The 15,000-nt window shown below is 42.9% G+C and overlaps 1 protein-coding gene across 14 annotated transcripts in view; it reads left to right on the forward strand.

The window, feature by feature from the left end:
• The first annotated feature begins 5,054 nt into the window (after window positions 1–5,054).
• Window positions 5,055–15,000, forward strand: part of LOC135110164 (uncharacterized) — a 38,812-nt gene continuing 28,866 nt past the window's right edge. For 9 of the 14 annotated variants that reach the window (XM_064022152.1, XM_064022142.1, XM_064022145.1 and 6 more), the window contains exons 1-2: window positions 9,352–9,696; window positions 11,494–11,666. The gene's annotated coding sequence lies outside the window, so the exon portion shown is untranslated. Of the gene's footprint in view, window positions 5,351–9,351; window positions 9,697–11,493; window positions 11,667–12,931; window positions 14,249–14,548; window positions 14,636–15,000 lie in introns of those variants that run through there. The other 5 variants (XM_064022146.1, XM_064022149.1, XM_064022143.1 and 2 more) reach the window with 5 other exon arrangements.

Genomic DNA, 15,000 nt, shown 5'->3' on the forward strand with positions numbered 1-15,000 from the left:
GATGCAAGTGTTGATGCTGTAGCTTTGGCAGGTGGCTTCTGGAAGGTGTCTAGTTGGGCCTGCAACTCAGATTTTACCTTCTTCTCTTTCTCCCTTCTTCTGTCACTGTGAAAGGGATATTTAGTATCATAATTTCTGTAAAGTTTAACAAAATGTCTCTCTTTACATTGCTCTTCTTGGACACTGCAACAGTGGAGTGACAAATTAAGCCACACACTTCTATCTCAAACTGACAAAAAAATAGGTTTCTTCCCATTCTTCATGAAAGATGTAATTGTGACTTAATTTCTCTGAAGTAGAAGCCATCACTGTTCTCTTTAGCATGAATGAAATCAACATGAATAACACAAGTGTTGAATATGCAGTGGTTTAGCAACACTGTGCACTGCTCCACGCCACGCAAAAAGTAGACACCAATTTCGCTGGTGAACGAATTGAGTAATGGACCTGAACACGACACGTGCCGCTAAGCATCGTGTGTAGTACTTGTCTGTCCTGCACCCTCACTCCCTCCTCCCTCCAACACACACACTCTCTAATCGTGTGTGTAATAAGTAATAATTTTACTGGATTTATACAACATATTTTCTTAATTGTTATTGTCTGAATAAAAATAAATAAAACAAGAACAATCTAGTAATGTTAGAATGAAGAATGTCTGACAGTGTTGTGGTTGAGCCTTGCGGGTGCCATAATATAGTTCCGAGGGCGTTATGGCACCCGCAAGCTTCAGGTTGGGGACCACTGGTATAAGGAATGAGGTCCCTGCAGAGCAACTAACCCATCAGTGCAGTCATCGAGGTAAAATGTGTCTCACACACTCAAAGTTAAAGTGAAGGAAACGGCTCATCAGATGACTGTGTGCAGATTACATGTGGTACAAGTACACGTCATCTCTTTCTTACGGTTACGGTTACGGTTACACTCTCATGAATAAAATAATATAATTACAGAAAAAAAATAGTGTTAAAAACCATACGCATGGAAACTTATGGGACACCCTGTGTGTGTGTGTGTGTGTGTGTGTGTGTGTGTGTGTGTGTGTGTGTGTATATATATATATATATATATATATATATATATATATATATATATATATATATATATATATATATATATATATATATATATATATATATATATATATATATATATATATATATATATATATATATATATATATTCAGAGACGAGAATGGTGCGATAGCGGAAGAAAACCGTAAAAGCCATGTTCCCAGATTGTTATGCGAGTCATAAAACAAATAATAACAATAATCCTATCACAAGATGTTGTAAGTTAAGTGGACACGTGTAAGAACTGATAATTCTGCGTAATTATGAAGAAATTCTGAGGTTGGTGTGTGAGGTCTAAATTTGTTAGTATACAGTGTTAGGGCCTAGCTGTATGTGGGACCATCAGTTAAAATGTTCAACAACAATTTGAAGGTACAGGAGGCTGATAAACTTGTAGGGATATTACAACAACAACAACAACAACAACAATAATAATAATAATAAATATAAATAAATAGATAAATCTTGAAGGTGAAGGAAGTTGTTTGTATAGGGTGCGGCCCGAAGGTTCAGTTGTGTGCAAGTGTTCCCTCCAGCTGCTTGCTTCACTGACCCTCCCATGCAGCTCTTGGCCTGCCTCTCCATCTTCCTCCTGCCACTTCTCCAAACATAAGTCTTCCAGGTGTTCTGTCTTCTGTTATCCTCTCTGCGTGCCCCAGCCATCCTCTCTATCTGTCCTCTGTCACCTTCACTACATGTGTGTCAGTTTGCGTCTTGGTCACCTCACTGTTGTCTTGAACCTCAGTCCTCGTGTTTGGCGTTTGGCGGAAGTCGTATCTTACGCTTCTCCTTTTCTTCTTTTTCCCTCTGTTCCTCCTGTTCTTTCTTTCTTCTTTTTTTTTGTTTCTTCTTTTCTTCTTCTTCTTCTTACTACCATCATTATTATCATCATCATCATTATTATTATCATCATTCTGCCTTTCCTCCTCCTTATCGTCGTGGCCATCATCGTCGTTGTCCTCGTCGTCCTACTTTTCCTCGTCCTACTACTACTACTAATATTACTACTACTACTACTACTACTACTACTACTACTACCACCACCACCACCACTATTACTACTACTACTACTACTACTACTACTACTACTACTACTACTACTACTACTACTATTACTACTACTACTATTACTATTACTACTACTACTACTATTAGCAGCAAAACTGATGACAATATACTGGTACAGCCTGGCCCCGCCACCCCATCTGACCACTTACCTATTTTCATAATGATTACATCACAACAAATTAAAATCTTTTCTCCACCTATAAACGATCTAAACAAAACCAAATGGGATGAATTTAAAAGTAAAGCTTAAAGCCAGCAACATCAACACAAACCCTCACATGTCACAGGAAACACTACACAAATTTCTCAGGGAATGAACTACACCAATAACTTCCACGATGAGAAATCATATTCCTACAAAAAATTATAAAACTAAACAAAAACTTATTTATACTAAAAAAATAAAGGAACTTTAGAGATCCCCTCCCCAGATGGGTACTCCGATGCTGGTGCAGGAGTCGCCATGATAATTTTGACTTTTGAGTGAAGGGTGTGTGTATAATTAGATGTTTGTATCTATAGTGTGAAGGAAGAAGGTTGTCTTTAGAGGGCAGGCGTGACTGCCCCCTTGTGTTGTGAGACACAAAGGGAAACATTCAGTGAGGTGACAGCTGGGTTTAATGACAGGTTCACAGCACTTCCTGGTCCAGTGCTTTAGACCTCACTGGAGTAATTATCATTTCGGCAGGTGTCTACTGCTTCCTTGCTGCCCCGCGTCCTTGCCCGCTCCTTTGCACGGCCACATGTCGCTGTAGATCATGAGTGTAGTGAGCCATTGTGTAGATCCACACAATGGCTCCTCACGTAATGATGGGGCACAAGACAGTGGTAGCAGGGACACATTTTCAAATTTATCTCTGTATATACAAAAACAACAACAACAACAACAAGGACGAAGATGAGAACAGTGAGATCAAGAGCTGTAGGAGTTGTTGTTGTTGTTCTTCCTCTTCTCAAAGTTTGCCGCTGACTGGGTAACGTCTCGAGGCTCAAGTCGGAGAGGAAGGTGAAAAATTACGCCCCAGTAGCACTTACCCGACAGGCCAGGGAGTCACGTATGGGGGAACGTGCTGGCAAGATAGCGGTTGCAATTCCAAGCTAAATAAACAGGTGTCTGCTTTCCAGTTTATGCTAAATGTAGCAAGCCGCCCAAGTGATTTGTCTGCCATAGGTTCAGTGCTTTATTCGTCTGAGAGGGAAACTTATAAAAAGAATGTTAAGAAGAAGAACAACAAGAAAATAGAAAGAAAAAGAAAAAAAAGAAGGAGGAAGAAGAAAAAAAAAGGGGAAGAGCAGGTAGAATAGAAGGAAGAGGAGGAGGAGGACGAGGAGAAATACCACCACGAAAAAAAATTAAAGAAAAAAATATCAAGAACATAAAGGAACAATAACAAGAACGAGAAAAGTGATAAAGTGATAATGACAGAAACGACATAGGTAACGTAATGACAACAAGAGAAAACTACAAGAGATAAGGAAAAAAATAATGTGGCAAACAGTGAGACAGACAAGTGACAGTAAACCCACAGTGCATGAGGCAAGTGTTCCCAGGGAGAGCGTCATTAGTTTGCCTACAGCTGAGAATAACAGATACTTCAAGCAACACGCAACTTCTTCCTGCTAGGCCATCCAAGTTGTAACCAGACCCAACGCTGCTTGACTTCGCTGCTCGGAGGAGAAGCAGTGCGGACGGCGGTGTGTTCAGCGTGGTGTGATCGTTGGCTTAGTGTGTTGCAAACCAAAATAAAAGTGACTCATATTCCTAAAGGCTTTACATTTTCATAAGGACTATTTTCAAAGACCGTTGTTATGACTGCTTCGTTATCACGAGGATTTGCCCTCATTGCTGATGTAAAATCCTTGTTAAATTATAACATTAGAATTTTAGAACATTATCCCAAACTGCTATTTAGATGCTACGTAGATGTGTGTGTGTGTGTGTGTGTGTGTGTGTGTCTATCTATCTATCTATATTTATAGAAAAGATGGGTGAAGGAAGAATAATATGAGTATAAGAGGATAGTGAGAAATAATGAAAGAAGTATAAGATTAAAGATGGTGGGCTGTCCACCTTGCTATTTTACTTATTGATGTTATACTGTGTATTATGTGTTTGTGAGAATGTTTGTGTTCTGTGTGCTGACTTCATGTGATGGCACGGGCCGCGATTGTTCTCCCTTTTTTTTTTTTTTTTTTTTTTTTTTTTTTTTTTTGTGTGTGTGTGTGTGTGTGTGTGTGTGTGTGTGTGTGTGTGTGTGATTCATCTATGGGTGTCTGCTGGTCACCCAGTGTGTGTGTGTGATTCATCTATGGGTGTCTGCTGGTCACCCAGTGTGTGTGTGTGATTCATCTATAGGTGTCTGCTGGTCACCCAGCCAGCCGTTAACTCAGAGCTCATAGTGACCGATGTCTGGGCAGGACTGAGACCCGTGACACACCACACAAGGGGACAGCGAGGCCACAATCCCTCGGGTTACATCTCGGAATATATATACTCGTATATATATATATATATATATATATATATATATATATATATATATATATATATATATATATATATATATATATATATATATATATATATATATATATATATATATATATATATATATATATATATATATATATATATATGATGCTAGGTGAACAGGTACTACGTATTAAAAGGCTTGCTCATTTGCCTCGCCTCCCCGTGTGTGTGTGATATTAATGGTATTTGACTTCTTTACTCAGTTGTTACTTAATATTCTCTCTCTCTCTCTCTCTCTCTCTCTCTCTCTCTCTCTCTCTCTCTCTCTCTCTCTCTCTCTCTCTCTCTCTCTCTCTCTCTCTCTCTCTTAAACAAAATCCCTATATTAGCATAGTCATCATTACTACACTACACTACACTACACTGGAAGTGTGTAGAAGTGTGTGTGGGAGGGAGGGTGTCAGTAAATGCCCCTATTGGCTGAGTGCCCCGTGAGGAGGACCAGCTTAGAGTTAGTAGTGATCTCGTCCACCAATCAGAGAGCTCTCTTTTTGCAGTCTTTTTGCGATAATAATTTTTTATTATGTGCTGCCCTCAGACCACCCTGTCACTGGAAGCAACGAATACAAACCATGTGCGCCGCTGTGATCACACCAGCCACCGCGTCCCACCGGCCCAGCCCGCGTCGCCTGGGCGAGGCAGACAGCCGCAGCCTGGGAGCGACGCCAGGTGCAGGTGAGGAACAAAAAGGATGTCGAGAAGCGAGACAGGGATGTGCTGGGGGAGGCGTTCCCGTCCCGTCCCTTCCCTTCCCCTCTCCTCTTCTTTTTTCCTCTCCTCTCCCATTCCCTCCCCTCTCCTCCCCTCTCCTCTTCTCTCCTCTTCTTTTCTCTTCTTCTCTCCCATCCCCTCCCCTCCCTTCTCTTTCCCTTCCCCTTTCCTCTCCTCTCCTCTCCTGTCCTCTCCTCCCATCTCCTCTCCTCTCCTCTCCTTTTTTCCCATACTGCTTTGTCTTGTCCCGTCCTACCCTGTCCCGTCCCGTCCCGTCCTGTCCCGTCCTGTTCTGTTCTGTTCTGTCCGTCCCGTCCTGTTCTGTCTCTTCGTCTTGTAAAGTCCCGTCCTGCCCTGTCCTGTCCTGTTCTGTCCGTCCCGTCCTGTTCTGTCTCTTCGTCTTGTAAACTCCCGTCCTGTCCTGTCCTGTCCTTTCTCTCCTCTCCCCTCCCCCTCCCCACCCATCTTTTCCTGTCCTGTCTCTTCCTCTCCTCTGATCCCCTCTCCTCCCCTCCCCTATCCTGTCCTGTCTCCCCCTCACATTCCGTCTCGTCCTGTTCGTCTAGTCTCGCTCGTCATGTCCCTTTCACTCGTCTCGTCTCGTCTCGTTCGTCTCGTCTCGTCTCGTCTCGTTCGTCCCGTTCGTCTCGTCTCGTTCGTTTCGTTCGTCTCGTCTCGTTCGTCTCGTCTCGTTCGTCCCGTTCGTCTCGTATCGTTCGTTTTGTCTCGTCTCGTTCGTCTCGTCTCGTCTCGTCTCGTTCGCCTCATCTCGTCTCGTCTCGTTCGTTTCGTTCGTCTCGTCTCGTTCGTCTCGTCTCGTTCGTCCCGTTCGTCTCGTCTCGTTCGTTTCGTCTCGTTCGTCTCGTTCGTCTCGTTCGTCTCGTCTCGTTCGTTTCGTTCGTCTCGTCTCGTTCGTCTCGTTCGTCTCGTTCGTTTCGTTCGTCTCGTCTCGTTCGTCTCGTTCGTTTCGTTCGTCTCGTTCGTTTCGTTCGTCTCGTCTCGTTCGTCTCGTTCGTCTCGTTCGTCTCGTTCGTTTCGTTCGTCTCGTCTCGTTCGTCTCGTTCGTCTCGTTCGTCTCGTTCGTCTCGTCTCGTTCGTCTCGTCTCGTTTGTCTCGTTCGTTTCGTTCGTCTCGTTTCGTTCGTCTCGTCTCGTTCGTCTCGTTCGTCTCGTTCCTCCCGTTCGTCTCGTCTCGTTCGTCCCGTTCGTCTCGTCTCGTTCGTCCCGTTCGTCTCGTCTCGTTCGTCCCGTTCGTCTTGTCTCGTTCGTCTCGTTCGTCTTGTCTCGTTCGTCTCGTTCGTCTTGTCTCGTTCGTCTTGTCTCGTTCGTCTCGTTCGTCTCGTCTCGTTCGTCTCGTTCGTCTCGTCACGTTCGTCTCGTCTCGTTCGTCTCGTCTCGTTCGTCTCGTTCGTCTCGTCTCGTTCGTCTCGTTCGTCTCGTCTCGTTCGTCTCGTTCGTCTCGTCTCGTTCGTCTCGTCTCGTTCGTCTCGTTCGTCTCGTCTCGTTCGTCTCGTCTCGTTCGTCTCGTTCGTCTCGTCTCGTTCGTCTCGTTCGTCTCGTCTCGTTCGTCTCGTCTCGTTCGTCTCGTTCGTCTCGTCTCGTTCGTCTCGTTCGTCTCGTCACGTTCGTCTCGTCTCGTTCGTCTCGTTCGTCTCGTCACGTTCGTCTCGTCTCGTTCGTCTCGTTCGTCTCGTCACGTTCGTCTCGTCTCGTTCGTCTCGTTCGTCTCGTCTCGTTCGTCTCGTCTCGTTCGTCTTGTTCGTCTCGTCACGTTCGTCTCGTCTCGTTCGTCTCGTTCGTCTCGTCACGTTCGTCTCGTCTCGTTCGTCTCGTCTCATCTCGTCTCGTCTCGTCTCGCTTTACACTTGTTTCTCTCTCGTTCGTCTCGCCTGTCCTATCCTCACTTTTCTTTTGTCTTCTCTCCTCTCCTCTCCTCTCCTCTTCTCTTCTCTTCCCTTCTCTTCTCTTCTCTTCTCTTCTCTTCTCTTCTCTTCTCCTCTCCACTTTCCTCTCCTCTCCTGTCCTCTCTTTTCTCTTCTCTTCTCTCCTCTCTTCTCTTCTCTTTTCTTTTCTCTCCTCTCCTTTCCTCTCCTCTCTTCTCTTGTTTTCTCTCTTCTCTTCTCTCTTCTTTTCTCTTCTCTCTTTTCTTCCCTTCTCTTCTCTTCTCTTTCCTCTCCTCTCCTCTTCTCTCCTCTTCTCTTCTCTTCTCTTCTCTTCTCTTCTTTCCTCTCCTCTCCTCTCCTCTCCTCTCCTCTCCTCTTCTCTTCTCTATCCTCTCATCTCCTCTCCTCTCCTCTCCTCTTCTCTCCTCTTCTCTTTCCTCTCCTCTCCTCCTCTCTTCTCTTCTGTGTCCTCTCCTCTCCTCTTTTCTTTCCTCTCCTCTTTTCTTTCCTCTCCTCTTTTCTTTCCTCTCCTCTGCTCTCCTCTCCTCTTCTCTTCTCTTCTCTTCTCTTCTCTTCTCTTTCCTCTCCTCTCCTCTCCTCTCCTCTCCTCTGCTCTCCTCTTCTCTTGTCTTTCCTCTTCTGTTCTCTCTTCTCTTCCCTTTTCTTCTCTTGCCTTACGTTTAGATTTAGGTTTATCAGGGGATCGATAGTAAGGGAAAATAAGAAGAAAATCGGGTGAAGATAATAGGATAAAAACAATATATGCTGTATTTTAATGTAATTATTTAATGTATGTATGATTTGTTGTTTTGTTCAATATTGTGTCAGTATTACATTCCCCTCGCGTCCCCTGTCTGTGCCGCATGGTGCTGCCTTGCAAGGCTGACACCTTTCTAGTTCCAGGCAACACCACGACTCAGGGCGCAGTAGTGGATGCCCAAATTTGTGAAGGTGTGTGTTGTCAGCCTTGCATGTGATGACGAGTGTATGTGGTAGTGAAGTGTTTTATTTGGTGTATACTGGATTAGGTGTTGCTTCTTCTCATTTTTTTGTTAGCCTGGCGTGTGATGACCAGTGTATGTGATGGTGTAGCTTCTAGTGATAGATGTAGTGTTGGTGATGCAGCACTGACTTGATAGATGTAGTGTTGATAGATGTATTAATAGATGTACTCATCCTCCAATTATACTTTTTACCCACAATTATTATTATATATCTAAGAAGCATTTACCCTCCAATTACTCTTTTTATCCACTATTATTATTATTAATCTTCAATATTCCTTTTATTATTGTAATTACCTTTACTGTCTGTCAATGTTATTATTATTATTATTATTATTATTATTATTATTATTATTATTATTATTATTATTGTTATTATTATTATCATTATTACTATTACTGTTACTATGTATATATAATATTTATACATGGAAGTTTATATTTCTATTATTTGTATATATATATATATATATATATATATATATATATATATATATATATATATATATATATATATATATATATATATATATATATATATATATATATATATATATATATATATATATATATATATATATATATTCTTCATTGCATTTAAAATGTATATGTTTTCTCTATGTGTATTTAGAATATTATAGATTTAAGTTCATGACCAAAAAGCTATATTTATATATGTGATGTCTGCCAGTCTTTCTCTATGAAATCATAATTAAGTGTGAATTTATAGGTAAGCGTAATAAAGTGTTTTAAGTGTTTCCCAGCGAGATATATTCAGTTGCTGGTCACTGCAAGGCCATTGGCCCAACAGTCTCCGCTGCTGGCCCTGGGCGTTAATACCTTTGACCTGCTGATCCAGCTGGCGAGGGGGGGGGCGTACACCCCTCACTACAGCCTGCAGTCACCCGCCTCACTTGTGCCTTCCTGAAGGAGGCAGGGCAGCCACCAAGTCTGCGGCTGGCTCACAGGAAGCCCCCAGAGCATAAAAGTGACGATGCAGGGACATCATTGCAGCCCTAGAGAGGCAGAGGAACATGGCTGAAGACTTGGTTAAAAGATTAGTCAAATATAGGGTTGAAACAGATCTTTAAAGTGTTCACAGCAATTCGGCTTTCATTTGTAAACAAAGAGCAGACAGCTAGGAAGATGACACCAGCAGCGGCAGGCGGCGACAGGCAGTGTGACACCGTAGCCCTCCGCTCTGCCTGACATGTGCTGCGTGCCACGCAACCAAACTCAAGTGGAACATGCACTGTTACATGTACCAGATTATCGGACACGCCTAACAAGTGTGGCGCCATTCGTAAAGAAACAAAACTGCTTGTCTTGAAAGAAAGTCCAGTGACAGAGACAACCTTGGCCAGTGTTGTGTTCGCTTCCTGACAGGGCGGGGATTGTGACCTGGAATTTGTCCAGCTTCCTCTGTAAGTGTTTGGTATTCACGCCCTTCATGTCACGGTGTGTGCCGGGAGGGAGGTGAACAGGTGGGTGTCCCTTGTTGCAACACTGCTGTGCTGGAGGCTTCTGATACTGGTGTGGCAGTTTGAAGGGAGGTGGGGTGGCCACGCTTATTCCTTCCTGATCGTGCTTTGGAGTGAGTGCATGTCATGGGTTCAGATTTGGGCGGGACAGTTTGGTTAGCAATAATTATTTTCCACATATTTATAATTTGGTATTTTCATTCTTCTTTCTACTGAGTATAATTTGTATTGTGTCTTGTTTGGTAATTAACTTTTCTTTGTTGTCTCTCTCTCTCTCTCTCTCTCTCTCTCTCTCTCTCTCTCTCTCTCTCTCTCTCTCTCTCTCTCTCTCTCTCTCTCTCTCTCTCTCTCTCTCTCTCTCTCTCTCTCTCTCTCTCTCTCTGCTACTTCTGAGATCCCTCCTTGTGCTAGGTGTGAGTTAGATGGTGGCTGGGATGGTATTGGCTAGTAAACGTCATCTGTGGTTTCTCTCAAGCCTGTCATGCTTATTCTGCAGCCTGGAATTCTGGTTGTGTCTCTGACCTCAGACTATTGGAGTCAGTTAAGAGACAGTGGGCGAAAAGAATTCAAGGATTTGAGAACATGTCATGATCAGCATTTTAAAACCTTGAACTTGTATTCACTCAAAGGGAGAAACTATTACGGGTTGATCTTATTATTAAATTTGGAAGATATTTTCATGGACTCTCCCCAATCACTATTCACCTCAGCCCCCTTGTGTCAACATTAGAGGCCATCCATACAGTTAATGCAGCAGACCTGCTCATCTCAGCCACTACTGTCAGCACTAGAGGCCATCCATACAAATTAATGCAACAGACTTGTACACCTCAGCCACTACTGTCAGCACTAGAGGCCATCCATACAATTAATGCAACAGACTTGTACATCTCAGCCACTACTGTCAGCACTAGAGGCCATCCATACAGTTAATGCAACAGACTTGTACATCTCAGCCACTACTGTCAGCACTAGAGGCCATCCATACAATTAATGCAACAGACTTGTACATCTCAGCCACTACTGTCAGCACTAGAGGCCATCCATACAATTAATGCAACAGACTTGTACATCTCAGCCACTACTGTCAGCACTAGAGGCCATCCATACAGTTAATGCAGTAGACCTGTTCATCTCAGCCACTTCTATCAGCACTAGAGGCCATCCATACAAATTAATGCAACAGACTTGTACACCTCGGCCACTGCTGTCAGCACTAGAGGCCGTCCATACAGTTAATGCAGCAGACCTGTTCATCTGAGCCACTTCTGTCAGCATTCCTTATAGTTGTTGTGATGCCAGGCACACATTTTTCTCAAGAGTGATGAAAATCTGGAATTTTCTTGCTAACAGTGTGCCTGAATCTAATTCTGTTGATGGTTTTAGGTACAGTTTGTCCAATTTCTCAGGTGTACATCTGTTTGATTCTTGCTGGTGACATATACGCTATGCTGCTAGTCAGATTTATTATTTGTCTTGGGCTGATGGCACACTTGCCAGGCAGTTAGATAAGCATGTACAGACTTTGGTGTCTTTTTGATAGTGGTAGTGAGCTGACCCTGAACTGGCCCTGAAGGGGTTCTCTCTTGTGAGACCAGCCAGGTAAAAAATATGTTGAAATGTAGCCACATTTACTGTTCTGAAGTATTTACTATTCTATTCATTTCTTCTCTGTTCACAGGTGCTCTGGAAAATCAATTCAAGGCTAATTATTATTTTTTCTTTATTCATTATCCACAGTTGCCTTGGAAAGTGCATTCCTGGCTGAGTGTGGTGTGTGTGCCTGCTACTTGTGTGGTGGTGCTGCTGCTGCGTGAAGCCTCTGCCGTGGGAACCCACCACAAATAGCTAATGGATTCTGTATGACGGGATCAGCAGCAGACAGAATTCCAGTGATGTATTAACATGCCTAGGTTTGGTCCTAAAGGATTGATTTGATGTTATATTTACTACTCATTTGTCTGTAGTCTATATAGTTTTACTACTACTGGAGTAGTAGTAACACTGGGGCTTTTTTTTCTTTTTTTTTATTCAAAATTTGTGTTGCCCCTGGCCAGTGGCCCTCTTACAGGAGAAAAGTAGTAGTAGTAATATTTATTTTTGTATGTGTTTGTGTCTATCATAGTATACTGCAGTGTAGGAAAAGTTTTGTGAGGAACATGTGTTAATCTTGACAGTCACTGGATTGAACCTGAAGCACAACTTTCCAGAAACAAGACCTTGCATTTAGTATACAACAAACTAACTTACCAGCTTCCTGTGTTAGCTTAATTCTATCTTGTTTGTATTCTTAATGCTTTGCTTTCTCATTAAAAAAACATTTTCAAAGGCCATACAGATGATCACCAAAATTCTCATGGGGCATTTTCTTTTTCTCTTGCAAAATCCTTGCATTGTCACTCATGAAAATGCCCCTGGAGACCACAACAACACCACCTGAGTAAAGATAAAGGTGAAAATAATGATAGTGGTTGTGGCAGTGATGGTGGTGGTGGTGGTGGTGGTGGTGGCGGCTCTGAGGAGAATTAAGTACTAATATCAGAAGGATGTGGTTTTCATGTTGCAGAAGAAACCAGATGGAAAAAAGGTGTGTGTGTGTGTGTGTGTGTGTGTGTGTGTGGGAGAGAGAGAGAGAGAGAGAGAGAGAGAGAGAGAGAGAGAGAGAGAGAGAGAGAGAGAGAGAGAGAGAGAGAGAGAGAGAGAGAGAGAGAGTGGTTGGGTTAGGGAGAGAGAAGAGAAAGAGGTAAGTGGAGATATGGAGACAAGGGAGAAGGAAGGAAAAGCAGAGGAGTTATTGGAGAGATGGAAGAAAGGGAGGAGGAGGGAGGGAGGGTAGATGAGCAGTATGTAAGTGAGTGTGAGTGGAGTCAGCATATAAAAGAGAGAGAAATGAATACTCTAAGGAGGGAAGAAATAAAGAATTCATGAAAAGACATTATAGACATATGTAAGGATGAACCAAGGATGTTCTATAGAATGGTAAAATGAAGAATAAGAATGGGTTCAACAAACTGAAAATAAATGGTAAACATGTTGAAGAAGAAGCACAAATTGCAGAGGTTTTGAATGACTTCTTTCAGTGTCTTCACTGGAGAGGGAACATTTGGTAGACCGGGGGTGACAGCAGATGTGAGAGTAGAAGAGTGAGTGAGATTGAGGTAACAGTGGATGGGGTAAGAATAATGATGGAAGACTTGGATGTGAGGAAGGCACAGGGACCTGATGGAGTGTCTGATTGGGTGGTGAAGGAATGCAGAGATCAACCTGCACACATGATTTACAAACTCATCATAACTTCATTAAGGGAAGGAGTGGTGCCCAACATTGGAAAAAAAGCAGGTATAGTCCCCATATATAAGAGTGGAAGCAAAGAAGAACCATTTAATTATAGACCAGCATCATTAACAAGTGTAGTGGCAAAATTGTGCCAAAGAATAGTGAAGCAAAGATGGAGTGAATATCTGGAAAAGAGAGAAATATTAACAGACAGACAATTCAGATTTAGGAAAGGAAGGTCATGTATAACAAATTTAAGATGCTTCTAATCCAGTCATAGATATAGTACAAGAAAGAGAGGGATGGGCAGGTTGTGTTTATTTTGATAAGGTGCCTCACAGCAGACTGTTGTGGAAATGAGAAATGTCTGGTGGGCTGAGAGGAGCACTCCTACATTGGATCAGTGACTTTCTGAGAGGAAGGGAAATGAGAATAGTGGTCAAAGATAAAAAGTCATCATGGAGAGAGGTATTAGTGGTGTTCTGCAGGGTTCAGTACTACCACCAGTCATGTTTGCTACCTGTGTGAATGATGTGATGGAAGGGGTGAATAGCTACATGAGTCTATTTGCTGATGATGCAAAATTGATGGGAAAAGTGGAGAGGACAGAGGATTGTGAAGCTCAACAGGGAGATCTGAATATGATTTGGGATTGGAGTGACACTTGGAAAATGGAGTTTAACATAAAAAGATGAGGAGTGTTAAAGTTTGGGCATAGTTGTGTGATGCCAGTCTTCAGTTATAAATTGGGTAATGAGGAAATAAAAGTGAAGAGTGAAGAGAAAGACCTTGGAATTACTGTCACTGATAAGTTGTCCTCAGAGGTACATGTAAGAAGAAAGACAGGGGAAACATATAATCTGGTGAGAAACATAAGAACAACATTCAACTACCTGGATGAAGAGATGATTAGGGATGTAACTGACAATGATAAGACCTAGTTTGAAATATGCAGCAGCGATGTGGTCTCCCAGCACTAAAAGGGACATAAAGAAATTAGAAAGAATACAATGAGCAGCGACAAAGTTGTCTCTGAACCTATCAGACTTATCATATGAAGAGAGACAAACTAAACCTACCCACCCTTGGAAGAGAAGAGAGAGAGGTGATCTGATGGCCTTGTATTGGATTTTGTCAGACTGTGAAAAACTGGACCAGAGTAATTTGGTGGTGAGAGACTTCAGAAGCACAAGAGGGCATGAAAAGATGAAGAAGAAAGGTGTGTGTAGGAGGATATTAAGAAGAACAGTTTCCTGCAAAGTACTGCAGAAATCTGGAAACACACACACACACACACACACACACACACACACACACACACACACACACACACACACACACACACACACACACACACACACACACACACACACACACACACACACACACACACACACACACACACACACACACACACACACAAAACATCTGAAAATTTTTACTATAAACTTGTAAATTTGTTCATAATTGTATGACTTCTTATATGTCACCTCTTATGTGGCCTGTTATGACCTCTCAGGGGCATCCTTGGGGGCATCCATTACTGGCAGAAGCCCCAGTGTGCTGAGTGACGGGGCGGCATGACCTTGCACCATCAGAGGGTCAGGTCAGTGTGTGCATTGTGCATATTGTGCCTTAGTGGCCTGTCACCTTTCTCTCTCTCTCTCTCTCTCTCTCTCTCTCTCTCTCTCTCTCTCTCTCTCTCTCTTCTCTCTCTCTCTCTCATCTCTCTCTCTCTCTCTCTCTCTCTCTCTCTCTCTCTCTCTCTCTCTCTCTCTCTCTCTCTCTCTCTCTCTCTCTCTCTCTCTCACACACACACACACACACACACACACACACACACACACACACACACACACACACACACACACACACACACACACACACACACACACACACACACATACACACACACATATGTTGAAATGGGAGAAGGAATGGCGGAAGTAATTATAATTCAAACAGAAAGGA

Source organism: Scylla paramamosain, chromosome 20 (assembly GCF_035594125.1).
Source record: "Scylla paramamosain isolate STU-SP2022 chromosome 20, ASM3559412v1, whole genome shotgun sequence".
Lineage (NCBI taxonomy): Eukaryota > Metazoa > Arthropoda > Malacostraca > Decapoda > Portunidae > Scylla > Scylla paramamosain.